We start from the raw sequence: 13,797 nt of genomic DNA on the forward strand, positions 1-13,797 counted from the left end.
TATATGTATATACTGTATTCTAGTCAAGGCTCATCCTATATAACTACTGCTGTACACAATTTTTCTATTCATATACCGTTCACGCTGTTTATACACACCTGGGCTGTCCCCGACTAAAACACATCTTTGTTGAACTAGTCATTTGTTCTTTCGACCAATCGATTGGTCTACATTTTTAAACGAGTCTTTTTCCCTACACCATGTGTGTTAATAATAAAATCAACTATATGTAGGCTACTGAGCATGTCTGATGCTTTAAGCACACTGTGACTAAATAATTAAGACACACAAATGACTCGAGGGAGCCAGAGATCAAGATAACCTAACCAGAAAAAAAAGAAAACTGCTCCCGACCCTCTTCCTCCCGCTGCTGCTGGCCTTCGCAGATTGACAACATTTTCCACCTGGAGTGCCAATTTATCTTACAATTTCTACCATCTGAGTGCCAGTTATGATTTTTATATGCACATTTTCGTGGAACAGTTTAATTTCATTTATAATAATGCCTTTGTATCTCAAAAGCATTATCATGTGGTTAATCAAAATTCTAAAAGTAATTTCCATTGCCAACTATGTAAAAATAGCCTACATAAAACCAACAAATAAAAACATTGCAGCCTGCAGGCAGAGAATATCCTGATAAAAATAAATATCCTATAAATCACATTGGCTACGCATGGCCTGTCTGCAATGAACTTGAAACATTGTATCACTATTAACTTGGGTCAGGCCTGAAGCTCCTGCTAGCAAACTTGAAACATAATATATTGAACACATTAACATAAATGACCTTAACCAAACAAACATTGTAGATTAGAAATTATGGGAATTAACTGTAAATGTACTACTGGTGGTACTGGTGTGCCATCCCCCGCGGCCTCCGCAATGGATTAGTCCCGTCTGAGACAGGTGGCTCGTGTCATAATATATATATATATATATATATATATATATATACTTTAGACTGCTCAACTAAAAAAAGCTTGTGTGGCCTACCACTTTGTGGCTGAGCCATTGTTGCTCCTAGATGTTTCCACTTCATAAATTACAGTTGACAGGGGCAGCTGTAGCAGGGCAGAAATGTGAAAAACTGACTTGTTGGAAAGGTGGCATCCTATGACGGTGCCACTTTAAAAGTCACTGAGCTCTTCAGTACATGCCATTCTACTCCTAATGTGTTTTTTAATGGAAATTGCATGGCTGTATGCTTAATTTTAATTTTATACACCTGTTAGCAACGGGTGTGGCTGAAATAGTTGAATCCATTCATTTGAAGGGGTGTCCACAGACTTTTGGCCATGTAGTGTATATATTCCAGACTCGTTCTGATATTTCTTACATTTTTTTGTATTACTGCACTGTTGGAACTAGAAACACAAATATTTCGCTTCACCTTCGTTAACACCTGCAAATCTGTGACCAATAAAGTTTTATTTGATTTCGATGGGATAACACAACTTGGGATCAATTCAATAAAACAAGAGTGGTAAGGTCAACAGAAACACAACAGCCCAAACACAGGAGCTGAGGCAGTAACGTTACTAAAACACACTTCCAAGGCAGCCCTACATCACTTGTTCCATTGGGAGCCACACTTCAAAAGGAGCTTAATGATGATGAATGTGTAAATACAATGTTTTTGTATTTTCTTTTTTCAATAATTGTTTATTTGCTCATAGGCCTAAGTGATAGATTCCCACTCGTAATAATTTTAGCATTTGCTTTTCTAACCCCGAGCCATTTCTGAACCCGCATAGGGCAAATACAAATGCAGCGGAGGATAACATAAACTAAGTCAAAAAATTGGCATCTTCTGTGTTTACAGCTAGCCCCTGCCTTTTTAGCTTGGATTAAATACTGCTCTGCTTCCTGCCTAAACATAAATAACATCAGACCTACAGCACAGAAAATTGTCATTGCTAGGGGATCCCAATAAGCAAAAACACCTTGTGTGGAAGTAATCTTACCTGTGTTACCATGACCGATATAATTGCTATTACACAATACAATAAAATTATCTTACAGAACTCCACCAATAACAACAATCTTTGGGAAATCCCATATGAACCATGTCAGTCACAAATGGTAAGCCTATATTGTGTCCTTCAATGACCAGCCATATATAAAATGGGGGTGAAAACTGGGTGAGGAATAGTAGGGTGGGGAATGAGAGAGAGAGAGAGAGAGAGAGAGAGAGAGAGAGAGAGAGAGAGAAAGGGAGAGCGATAGATGCTGTGATGTTGGCCGTATGTGTTAATGAGCCTTGACTGCTTTCGACACAAAACGGCCAAAACCCACAGACACGCCTTGCCCCAGAGACGCTAAATTCTTATACCAAACCAACCCCTAGCCCCTACCTCATTAGCACTTCTGATATGAAATTAGTGTATATGAGCAATATGGCAACAACAAGAAATCCACCCAGCCTTTCAGAGGACATGACCTGGTGATGTCATTATGGGTCAACCAAATTCCTTCCATCATTCTCAGACATGAATCCAGACACCTGATGCAACAGTTGCACTGACAGATTATACATTTGATTGAGATGAGTTGAATGAGTTTAAAGCTTATGAAAGAAGAGTTCGACCTATGGTTTCAGCAAAAGGAACGTTGTACACACCATTAGTATGTCAATACACCCCTTTCCTACAATGACACACAGACCATCACCCCACCACAACAGTGGGTGGGCCAGAGTGCAGCGAGTCCTGGCCTGTCATGGGCACCAAAGCCTGTTAACACGGTCCATTAGTTCTGGAGGTGAACCCAGTGTGAAGCAGACCGGTCTTGTAATGGTGAAATCAGTTCTTTTGACTGATGTTCTGACGTTAAAGTGGAAGTCCAATGATAGTGGATCCGTCTGTCTCTATAACAAGTATTTGTGAAGAGATGACTGGTCAACATGTATAGCAATAGCCTAACAAAATATGAATCATCATGACTCATGATCACACTAATTCACAACATAATTATCACATAATGAAGAGGAAAATGACTAAGGCTATTTTGATTAAACTACAGTCCATCTAACCCGTATCAATATAATACACTCATTTTAATTGAACAATAGAATATTAGTTTCAATTTCTCAATTACACACATTTATGTCAAATGTTACATGTGAATACACTATACAATGCAGCAAAGACAGCTGTTAGCCAGGGGAGTCAGTATAATATCAAATTGAAATAATGAAAACAAACCAAATATATTGTCCTCATTCCAACCACCAAAGATAAATCAAGTAGCCTGAAGAGCAGGTGCTTCAAAACATATAGCTTATAGCGAACTCAATTTAGTCATGCCTGCTATTCTGTTATTTCGTAGGTAGAAGTTTATTTTGGAGATAAACGCTCTATTTCACCATATTATGGAATAGCACAATCAAACGTAGGGTAGTTTACCGGAAGTCCCCATTCATTCATTTGAATAACATACTTTCAACGTTATGTTTATGTTGTTACATGAATCGCACCGATACACAGGAACATTTCGCGGTGTGCGACATTCCAATGTGAACAAGGGTGGATACATGAACGGATACATATAACATTTCTGTTAAACCGTTTCTCGCGAGTGAAGTTTAAAGCATCTCGTTAGTCAACTCAACTCCCAGAGAACAATGAACAGATTCCGAGCAATGCAGCATCCCGTGCCTCAGTTCAACAGCTCTATATACCGTTAGTCACAGACAATGCGCAAGGGCTAAAACTTCTACTCAGTGTTTCCCCTGCCTCTAGTTGGAACCATATCAACAACAAAAAACTCTGATAATTATTCCTAAAAACTCAAAATAAAGGCTGTAAAGTTGTACGAAAGTAACGGTTCTGTGTAATAACAACATCCTAACCCAATGTATTTACATGTATTTTCAAAACAACAGATCAAAACACAATCCTCTAAAATAGTAGCGCGAACAAACTTACCTTTTCATTCGGGGAAATGTTTCCGGATAACCTACGGTAGTAACCTTCGCTTCAGCTGCAGGATTCTCAAACACCCCCCAAAAATTCCGCATAACCAATTTCAGCAGGCATTGAATTCTTCATAACGTGCTCTGTGAGACTGTGCTGGGTTGGAAGCTGGGCTGGGGGGAGGGGTGGCGCCATTACCTGCGGACTGAAACAACGCAGGCAGTCTCCCAAATAAAATCACAGTGGAGGGGGCGTTTGAGAAACGGACACGACACTTTTTTCCTGTTTGATGGTACTCGACCACGCAGACCGTAGCGAGAAACATTCTGTACAGAAAAAAATATTACTCAGTTCAGCAGTGTTCTATTGTAATAATGGTCATACTGAGTAGCTTAATAATAATGACTATACGATGTTAATAGCGGGAGGAAGTTGTAATTATATGTAGCCTCATCAACTTTGAAATAGGCTATTGGATAATTTGACATAAAATAATATTAGTAATCATGCAATTGAGTAACTAAAATAAATATTTCAAATCAAATGATATTTTATTAGTCACATGCGCAGAATACAACAGGTATACAACCAATAGCCTACTCACTGTAGACCTTACAGTGAAATGCTTACTTACAAGCCCCTAACCAACAATGCAGTTAAACAAATACGAATAAGAATAAGAAATAAAAGGAACAAGTAATTAAACAGCAGCAGCAAAATAACAATAGTGAGACTATATACAGGGGGTACCGGTACAGGGTCAATGTGTGGGGGCCCGGTTAGTCCAGGTAATATTTACATGTAGGTAGAGTTATTAAAGTGACTATGCATAGATAATAACAGAGAGTAGCAGCGGCTTATTAAAGAGGGGGAGGGGGGCAATGCAAATAGTCTGGGTAGCCATTTGATTAGATGTTCAGGAGTCTTATGGCTTGGGGGTAGAAGCTATTTAGAAGCCTCTTGGATCTAGACTTGGCACTCTGGTACAGCTTGACGTGCAGTAGCAGAGAGAACAGTCTATGACTAGGTTGGCTGGAGTCTTTGACCATTTTTAGGGCCTTCCTCTGATACCGCCTGGTATAGAGGTCCTGGATGACAGGAAGCTTGGCCCCAGTGATGTACTGGGCCGTACACACTATCCTCTGTAGGACCTGGGTGTGCACTCAAATATTATGAGCTTCACCATACCCTTTTTGAATTTGTCTGGATGGTGACATTAACCAGCCACAGACCTACTGTATATTAAGTAGAGGGTACGCTATTGACTTCTGTAATGATTAGAGCCATCACATGTCAAAATCAATAGATGGCAACTAACTGGCCCCTATATTAGAACAGGTATTTCAGCAATCAGCATTGAGGCTGTTACGCATGCCTTGGGGTTGTAGCCAATTAGAATTTTTAAAACTTGTCTAAATGGCCTCCTGAGTGGCGCAGCGGTCTAAGGAACGGCATCGCAGTGCTTGAGGTGTCACTGTCACAACCGGCCGTGACCGGGAGCCCCATAGGGCGGCGCACAATTGGCCCAGCATCGTCTGGGTTAGGGGAGGGTTTGGCCTGGGTTCTAGCAACTGCTTGTGGCGGGCCGGGCGCCTGCAGGCTAACTTCGGTTGTGAGTTGAATTGTGTTTCCTGCGACACATTGGTGCATCTGGCTTCCCGGTTAAGTGGGTGGGTGTTAAGGAGGGCGGTTTGGCGGGTCATATTTCACACGACTCGACCTTCGTCTCTCCCAAGCCCGTTGGGGGAGTTGCAGCGATGAGTTGAAATTGGGAGAAAAAGGCGGTAAAATACAACAACAAAAAGTATGTAAAAACTTGTCTAAAACTTGTGTAATTATCAAAGGTAAGAGAAAAATTACCCACTGGGCAAAAACAGGTTGAATCAAAGTTGTTTCTACATCATTTCAACCCCAAAAAATGACATTGAAACAACGTGGGAAACTAATTGGACTTGCAAAAAGTATTTTAACCTAAATCCAATGACATGGTGAAATGTTTTGTTGATTTCACATATTATTTACGTTAGTTGAAAACTCAACCAAATGTAAATCAAAAGTGGACGTTGAACTGACGTCTGTGCCCAGTGGGTAGTATATATTGGGAATTACCCAAGCAGTTTACACTATTGAGTGCGCAACAGCTACCACACCACATTTCTAACACACGGCCATTTTCATTCTCAAGGAATGTTTACACCCAGTCTGAGGGCTACGCAGCTATGAGCCACATAGTCCTCTTCCACCCATATGATTAACAGGGCTATGTTACCCTTTAATCTGGAGCTCTGCCAGTCCGGGAACTCCTTAAATTTGAGCCAGTTTGCTACAGCAGGAAAACAATCCTACAGCAACACAACATGAATGTGAATTATTATGGGGGTTATAATGAATGGATATTTTTGTAGGGGTTGATACATGTTTAGTAAGGGAAAATCAAGTCTGAAATGTCAAAGTGGAAATTAAAATTTCAGAAGCCTTTTTTAAACCTCAAACACACTACAATGTAAAAGTTCTCCTGCAACTGGGTGACGAAATGAAGATCCTACATCTGTACGAGTACTCCTCGATACAAATAGTATGAGGTGGTGTTCATTAGAAATGAATAACGCCACAGTTTCTCTGTTCAGTGTCCTTCATTAAAAGGTCCAATGCAGATGGTTTATCTCAATATCAAATCACTTCTGGCCAACAGTTAAGTACCTTACTGTGCTTGTTTTTAATTAACATGATACAAAATAAACAAAAAAAGCTTCTTCGCAAAGAGCAATTTCTCAAGTAATAGTTATAGTTTTCTTTTGCATTAGATGTGTCTCAATCAACAACATCTACCGATGTCGCACTTCCGCATCTGCAGTGAAAGGTGACAGCGCTAGAGAGTGTTTTTTCCCCCAGATATCATGAAAATCGGTCTTCTTACAAAACCGTCTGTAGGGACTGAAGGGTTATGACCCCTCTATGGAAAGATGAGACTCTCACAAATATGATAGAGTTCTCAGTTTTGCTCTACGACACCCACAAGCGTCTTGGCACTCATCTGAAGTCAGTACAGCCGATCTGCCAACTTCTGTCTGTCGCGTCTGAATAGTTTGGACTACTCGTCTGCAGTGGTGTAAAGTACTTAAGTAACAATGCTAGAAAGTACCACTTAAGTCGTTTTTTGGAGTATCTGTACTTTACTTTTTACTTTATATTTTGGGCAACTTTTACTTCATATATAACTTTTACTTCCATATAGTTTCCCTGACACCCAAAAGTACTCATTATATTTTGAATGCTTAGCAGGACATGAAAATGGTTTGATTCACACACTTATCAAGAGAACCTTTTTTTAAACATTTTTTATTTAACTAAGCAAGTTAGTAAAGAACAAATTCTTATTTATAATAACTGCCTTGTTCCGGGGTAGAACGACATATTTTTACCTTGTCAGCTCTGGGATTCGATCTAGCAACCTTTCGGTTACTGGTCCGACTCGCTAACCACTAGGTTACCTGCCGCCCCGCTGATCTGGCAGACTCACTAAACACATGCTTCGTTTGTAAATGATGTGTGAGTGTTGGAGTGTGCCCCTGGCTATCTGTAAATGTAAAAAACAAGAAAATGGTGCTGTCTGGTTTGCATAATATAAGGAATTTGAAATTACTTATACAATTACTTTTACTTTTGATACTAAAGTATATTTTAGCAATTAAATGTACTTCTGATACTTAAGTACATTTAAAACCAAATACTTTTAGACTTTTACTCAAGTAGGATTTTACTGAGTGACTTTGATTTTCACTTGAAAATCTCTTCTATTAACTTATTTTGAACTTTTACTCAAGTACAACAATAGGGTACTTCTTCCACCACTGCTCTCACAAACATGTCAGTTGTTTTGAACTAGGATGCCCACTACAAGACTCGTCTGAAGTTCCCCCAGCATCAGCTGAAAACATTAATGGGAGTAGAGTCGGAAGTCGGAAGTTTACATACACTTAGGTTGAAGTCATTAAAACTAATTTTTCAACCACTCCACAAATTGTCTTGCTAACAAACTATAGCTTTGGCAAGTCGGTTAGGACATCTACTTTGTGCATGACACAAGTAATTTTTCCAACAATTGTTAACAGACATGTTGTGGGGGTGCTTTGTTGCAGGAGGGACTGGTGCACTTCACAAAATAGATGGCATCATGAGGATAGAAAATTATGTGGATATATTGAAGCAACATCTCAAGACATCCGTCAGGAAGTTAAAGCTTGGTCGCAAATGGGTCTTCCAAATGGACAATGACCCCAAGCATACTTCCAAAGTTGTGGCAAAATGGCTTAAGGACAACAAAGTCAAGGTATTGGAGTGGCCATCACAAAGCTCTGACCTCAATCATATAGAAATTTGTGGGCAGAACTAAAAAAGTGTGTGCGAGCAAGGAGGCCTACAAACCTGACTCAGTTACACCAGCTCTGTCAGGAGGAATGGGCTAAAATTCACCCAGCTTATTGTGGGAAGCTTGTGGAAGCTTACCCGAAACGTTTGACCCAGGTTAAACTATTTAAAGGCCATGCTACCAAATACTAATTGAGTGTATGTACACTTCTGACCCACTGGGAATGTGATGAAATAAATAAAAGCTGAAATAAATAATTATCTTTACTATTATTCTGACATTTCACATTCTTAAAAAAAAGTGGTGATCTTAACAGGCCTAAAACAAGGAATTTTTACTTGGATTAAATGTTAGGAATTGTGAAAAACTCTGTTTAAATGTATTTGGCTAAGGTGTATGTAAACCTCTGACTTCAACTGTATATATGGGAACTGTTTAGTTCCAAAAATAAAGGGTTTAAATACATGTAAAAAAACATTTTAAAGTGTTTCCTAATCTTTCTTATATATATTCCTTGAGATTTGTATATGTTGTTCCATGTAGTGAATCTGTTATACAATGCGTTTGTATAGGCTAATAGCAGTAAGGACAAATACATTTAAAATATATAGTTCAACGGGTCTTAAAATTCAAAATCCAGTAGCAAAATGATCCTTGGTATGACCTTCTTAAAGCAATTCCATATAGTTTAGTAGAACCCCCCCCCCCAGACAGGGTTTATACTGTAATGGTTTAACTCATTTAGCGTCTGGTGATGTCACCAGGTAGGTAAAAACTCCATTCCACCAAAACAGGCTGAAATGTCAGGTGTTCTTGTCAAACAACTCTTACAATAAAAATGTATTATCATGATTTTCACAATTTCAAACTATTTTTCCAACCTCTTAGTTTGGAAATATATATAAAACACAGGAAATCAAGTTTTGACTGCACTGGGCCTTTAACTCTAATCAAGCTTGTGACTGTGTTATGGTGTTAGTGGCACACAGCCAAGCTGTGATATCTTTAATCCAACAGTGGTTGTTTTCAAAGGTGGCAAATGTCCAATCCAGAGAGAGACCATAAGGCGACTTTGAACTCTGAGACGAGTCTGTCATAACAGCGTGAGTTGACTCACACAACGTGACTGGAAACAGTTTTCACACGAAACTGTATATGACTAAATAGGTGGATGATTTTCAGTATATTCCACAGAGGAAGGAAGGGAGGAGAGAGACTGGCCAACATTAAACTTTATATTGGCGGATGAATAGTTGTGTGAACCCTCAGGGTGTGGGCTTTACTTGTAAAATGATAGGGCAGGGAGGGATTGTGGGGAAAATTAAACGTTTTAATGCAGGGAGAAAAGTTCCAAGCACCACCATACAACACATGAGGTAGTGCTTATCACAAGGGACATTTGTGGAACTTCACATAAGGAGAAGCTTAGGTAAACACATTGTCAAAGGCAGTAATCGTGTTAAGTCAACAAATACTGTGTTTGACTGCCTACACACTCCCTGCTACAATTCCATAGCACCACATACTATATAGAAAGCTGTAGCTGTGGTGTGAAAGGAGGACAAAATCATTCAAACCCTAATGAGAAAATACAAAGAGTTCATCTGAAGGAAGTCCGTGTTAGCACTAGGAGCATGGAGCACAACACAATCTGATCCATAATAAGTCATGTTAGGCTACTTTGTGTGCCACATTTTTTTATACAGTTCTCAGAGAAAAACACAACAATATGATTGAAATACCACAATTGTGTGACTCAACGTGATCATCAAGAAAAGGCCTATTGGACTCTGTTCTAAGCTTTCCTCCTTTGTTGGGAGCTTGTAATTTGAGAGGATTGGTCAAAAAAAATGTTTATCCCTTTCCAGCTAATTTGCAGTGCAACAGGTGCCTGCTCCAACTCTTATCTGCATCCATCACCCGGATGAAAAAAAACACTTTTGAAAGCTGCAGCACAGCCTGTCATCTGCACACGAATGAAATAAAGCCCAGAGAATATCACAAACACAACCTAGAAAACAAAGTGTACCACGTGAATGCTACTGGGTGTCCTATATGAACAGTTCCAGAGGAGATGCCCCTCTACTCCAAGAAAAGCCAATGATTACTTCAATAAAATAAAAATAAATAAGGGACACAATCTGCAAGTTGTGTCAAGCTTTGATTCGGGAATTAGAACCCTTTCTCACAATAGGCCATTCATTCAGAAGACAAAAGCTGTTATTTGAAAACAAAGCATTGGCCCCGTAACAATGCACCGGCGTTCTGCTCAAACAGGAGTTTCCTCTTCTCCAAAGGCCCCCACTCAGCCTGCTAACAAAGAGGGGGTCCACATCCAGACCAATTAAAAAGGGTTTTGTTTTGCTTTTTCAACAAATATGTGTTTGTGTGCGTGTGTATGTTTCTGGGAGAGAGAGACAGAGTAAGATTGTTTTTACGCTGTATAAGTTTGCTCCAGTTAATATATCATACTTGAAAGGCTCATATGCCTCTATGTAATAACAAAATACATAACCTTTGGTGTCATAATAATCTAATACCTGAGCATAACAGGGATATTCAAAATTATTAATAGTAACAACGTGTGGAAACACAAAATTAGGAGACTTTGTATTTTGACGGTAAAATGCCAAACGAAATAGCAACTTAACTTCTCTCAAGCGTTCCAAACAAAGACGAGTAATTGAGATATGTGTCATATGACTCTGTGACAGGCCATATGGTACAGTAGACCCACGGTACAGTACCTTATTTCACTGTGTCCACTGACTCCACTTCCTGAATGACATCATCCGACCTAGCTCTTAGACAGCCACCTTGGCTGAGATACTGTTTACTCACAGTCATATGATGGTACCTAAACACACACACACCCTGGGGCTGTTCTCAGTCATACCACCTTGAGGCAATTGGTTAGACAACACACCTATTAAGTAAAAGCCGTGCCCTTCTAATAGGTACCTTGTCATTCAAAGAGGTTTCCTAGGACTGTTTTGACCTTCTTAGTCATTTGACCTTCTTAGTCATTTGAGTCACACAGAGTATCTTTCAAGGTTTCCCATGAGGCACTTTTTGAAGGGGGAAGATGCCTAGTGTCTTAGTTTTTTTCTCTGTATGTAAATGTCAGGAAAAGATATATGACCATATTCACCACAATAATGGGGCAATAGATTCAGGAGGCGTCTCTCAAACAAAAGTTTTTAACATTGAGATTGGGGAAGAAATTGCTTGGCTCCCACGGTTTCATACATTTACTAATATGCAAATAGTCCTTGGATGAAGCCCAGTGGACTGAGCTGGGAGCATGGTGAGTAATGCAGCTGGCCCATGCACTGATCTACTCCAGGTTACTATTTTAAGGGGCATAAATTCAACAATAAGTAAGGGATAATCAACGAGGGGCTATGCATTCTATAGAAAAGAATGAACGATGTGAAGTTGCAACTCCACGGAGTTGCATCATTTTCCAGAGAACGCATAGAGCCCTGAGTTGATTATCCCTTTTATACCACGGCTATAATTTAACACTAGAAATGTGTTAATTTGCAGGTAAAAATGTGTTCAACATGCACTGAAGTAGCTAGCAAGTTTACTAGATAGCTACAGTAGTTGCATTGGTAAACAAACAGCTTGCTAGTTTAGCTAACCAAACCATCATAGCTTGCTATTATGAAAATCGAATTCAATAACACCAATTGAATTCTACTGTGCAAGTACACCGTTCATTACAGGGAAATAATGCACGCTCTGGAATCTCCTTCAAGCCAATGAGAAAGGAGTATTCAACAATGACATGGCATAAAGGACATTATAAACTGGGTGATTCAAGCCCTGAATGCTGATTGGCTGAAAGTGTAACACGGGTATGACAGCACATTTATTTGAACTGTTCTACTTTTTACTGTTACTGTTTGTAACCAGTTTATAATAGCAATAACGCACCTCGGGGGTTGGAACAGCCTTGAGCCGTGGTGTATTGGCCATATACCACACCCCCTCGGGCCTTATTGGTGAATTAAACTAGCAAAGCATCTTTTTAAACAAGGTTGTGGCTTCTCACATTAGCATTCAGTTACTTATTCAAGAGACAGCTGTAGTCATCACATCTATACTTATGACTAAAATATGCTTTCCCCCAAAATACACTATTCATGCCCCACAAGGGATTACTGGCAGAGAAACATACAGTCTGTGATGTCTGCTGCTCAGTGATGCTTCGCTCCCATCCTGTCACACCTGCTAAGCTACTTGTGAAACAGGTTTCCCGACTGTAAGACAACCCCTTACCTTGACAAAAGTGCAGTTTCAATAACAGACAGCTCTTTTCTGTACTTACTTATATCAACGTGCCGCCTGGGAGGCATCTGCACTCCGGTCTCTCTAGCAGCTGTGAGGTGTGATAGTGGAGCCGCCACAACGTAGGTCTTCCCAGGTGACACTGAAATAATGACATCATCCCTGTCAGCACATACCTGTTTCCTCAGGAAGCCCCTCCCACCTCCCCTCTGTACACCTATTAAAGAGACAGACACTCAGCAGGGCTGCCAGGAAAGAGGAAACACACTGAACTTGACAGGGCTCCCCATACAATGAGTATGTTTACATAACCTCTACAAGCGCTGAGATACACAAGGCATTATATAAGATGAATAATTTATGCTGTGCTTCAGTATAAAGGGAACTTTGGGAACAGTTCTAACATGTATTTTACAGTCGTACATTTGAGTCATTTAGCAGACATTCTTATCCAGAGCGACTTACAGTAGTGAGGGCATACATTTTCCTACTGGTCCCCCATGGGAATCAAATCCACAACCCTGGCGTTGTAAGTGCCATGTTCTACCAACTGAGCCACACGGGACATGGTTTTATACATTTTGAAGGGTGTTTGTTTCATGGCTCTTTTGGTGTTTCTCGATTTTCAAATACACAGTAAGCATTTAGTAATGTTAAATTATGGACAAGGTCTAGCTGAGAAAAATGTCTCCCCTTCCTATAGTCAGTGACACAGACTGCAAGACATAAACACTGTATAATCATTGAATACATGTGTGATATTGCTGTTTGCCATTTGCTCCTCCCTCTAAATCACTTGAATATTTATGAATCTCACACACCGTGCCTCATTGAATCAGAGCTTCAATTCAAATGTATGGCAAGGCAATAGGCAAGCAAAACAGTTATTGATGATGCGTCTCTGCCATTAGTTGGTCTGCGAGTGGTTAATAAATATCAATATTTCATAGCTTACTTGTTGATTGGATGGCTTGAGTAGCAATTAGTATCTTTAACACTCAATGTTGAGGCACATAGTGAGGTCTGCACAATGAATCGCCGGGGGCAAACTACCTGACCTCCAGGACACCTACACCACCCGATGTCACAGGAAGGCCAAAAAGATCATCAAGGTAAACAACTACCCGAGCCACTGCTTGTTCACCCCGCTATCATCCAAAAGGCGAGGTCAGTATGTCACGTTCTGACCATAGTTCCTGTGTGTTTTCCTTGTTT

At 39.9% G+C, this 13,797-nt stretch overlaps 1 protein-coding gene across 4 annotated transcripts in view; it reads right to left on the reverse strand.

Moving 5' to 3' along the window:
- Positions 1-13,797, reverse strand: part of LOC109889868 (inactive ubiquitin carboxyl-terminal hydrolase 54) — a 121,231-nt gene that overhangs the window by 83,830 nt on the left and 23,604 nt on the right. For all 4 annotated transcript variants that reach the window (XR_004209830.1, XM_031823422.1, XM_031823423.1 and 1 more), the window contains exon 2: positions 12,623-12,724. The gene's annotated coding sequence lies outside the window, so the exon portion shown is untranslated. The remainder of the gene's footprint in view (positions 1-12,622; positions 12,725-13,797) is intronic.

The sequence above is a fragment of the Oncorhynchus kisutch genome, linkage group LG4 (assembly GCF_002021735.2).
Source record: "Oncorhynchus kisutch isolate 150728-3 linkage group LG4, Okis_V2, whole genome shotgun sequence".
NCBI classification, from domain to species: domain Eukaryota; kingdom Metazoa; phylum Chordata; class Actinopteri; order Salmoniformes; family Salmonidae; genus Oncorhynchus; species Oncorhynchus kisutch.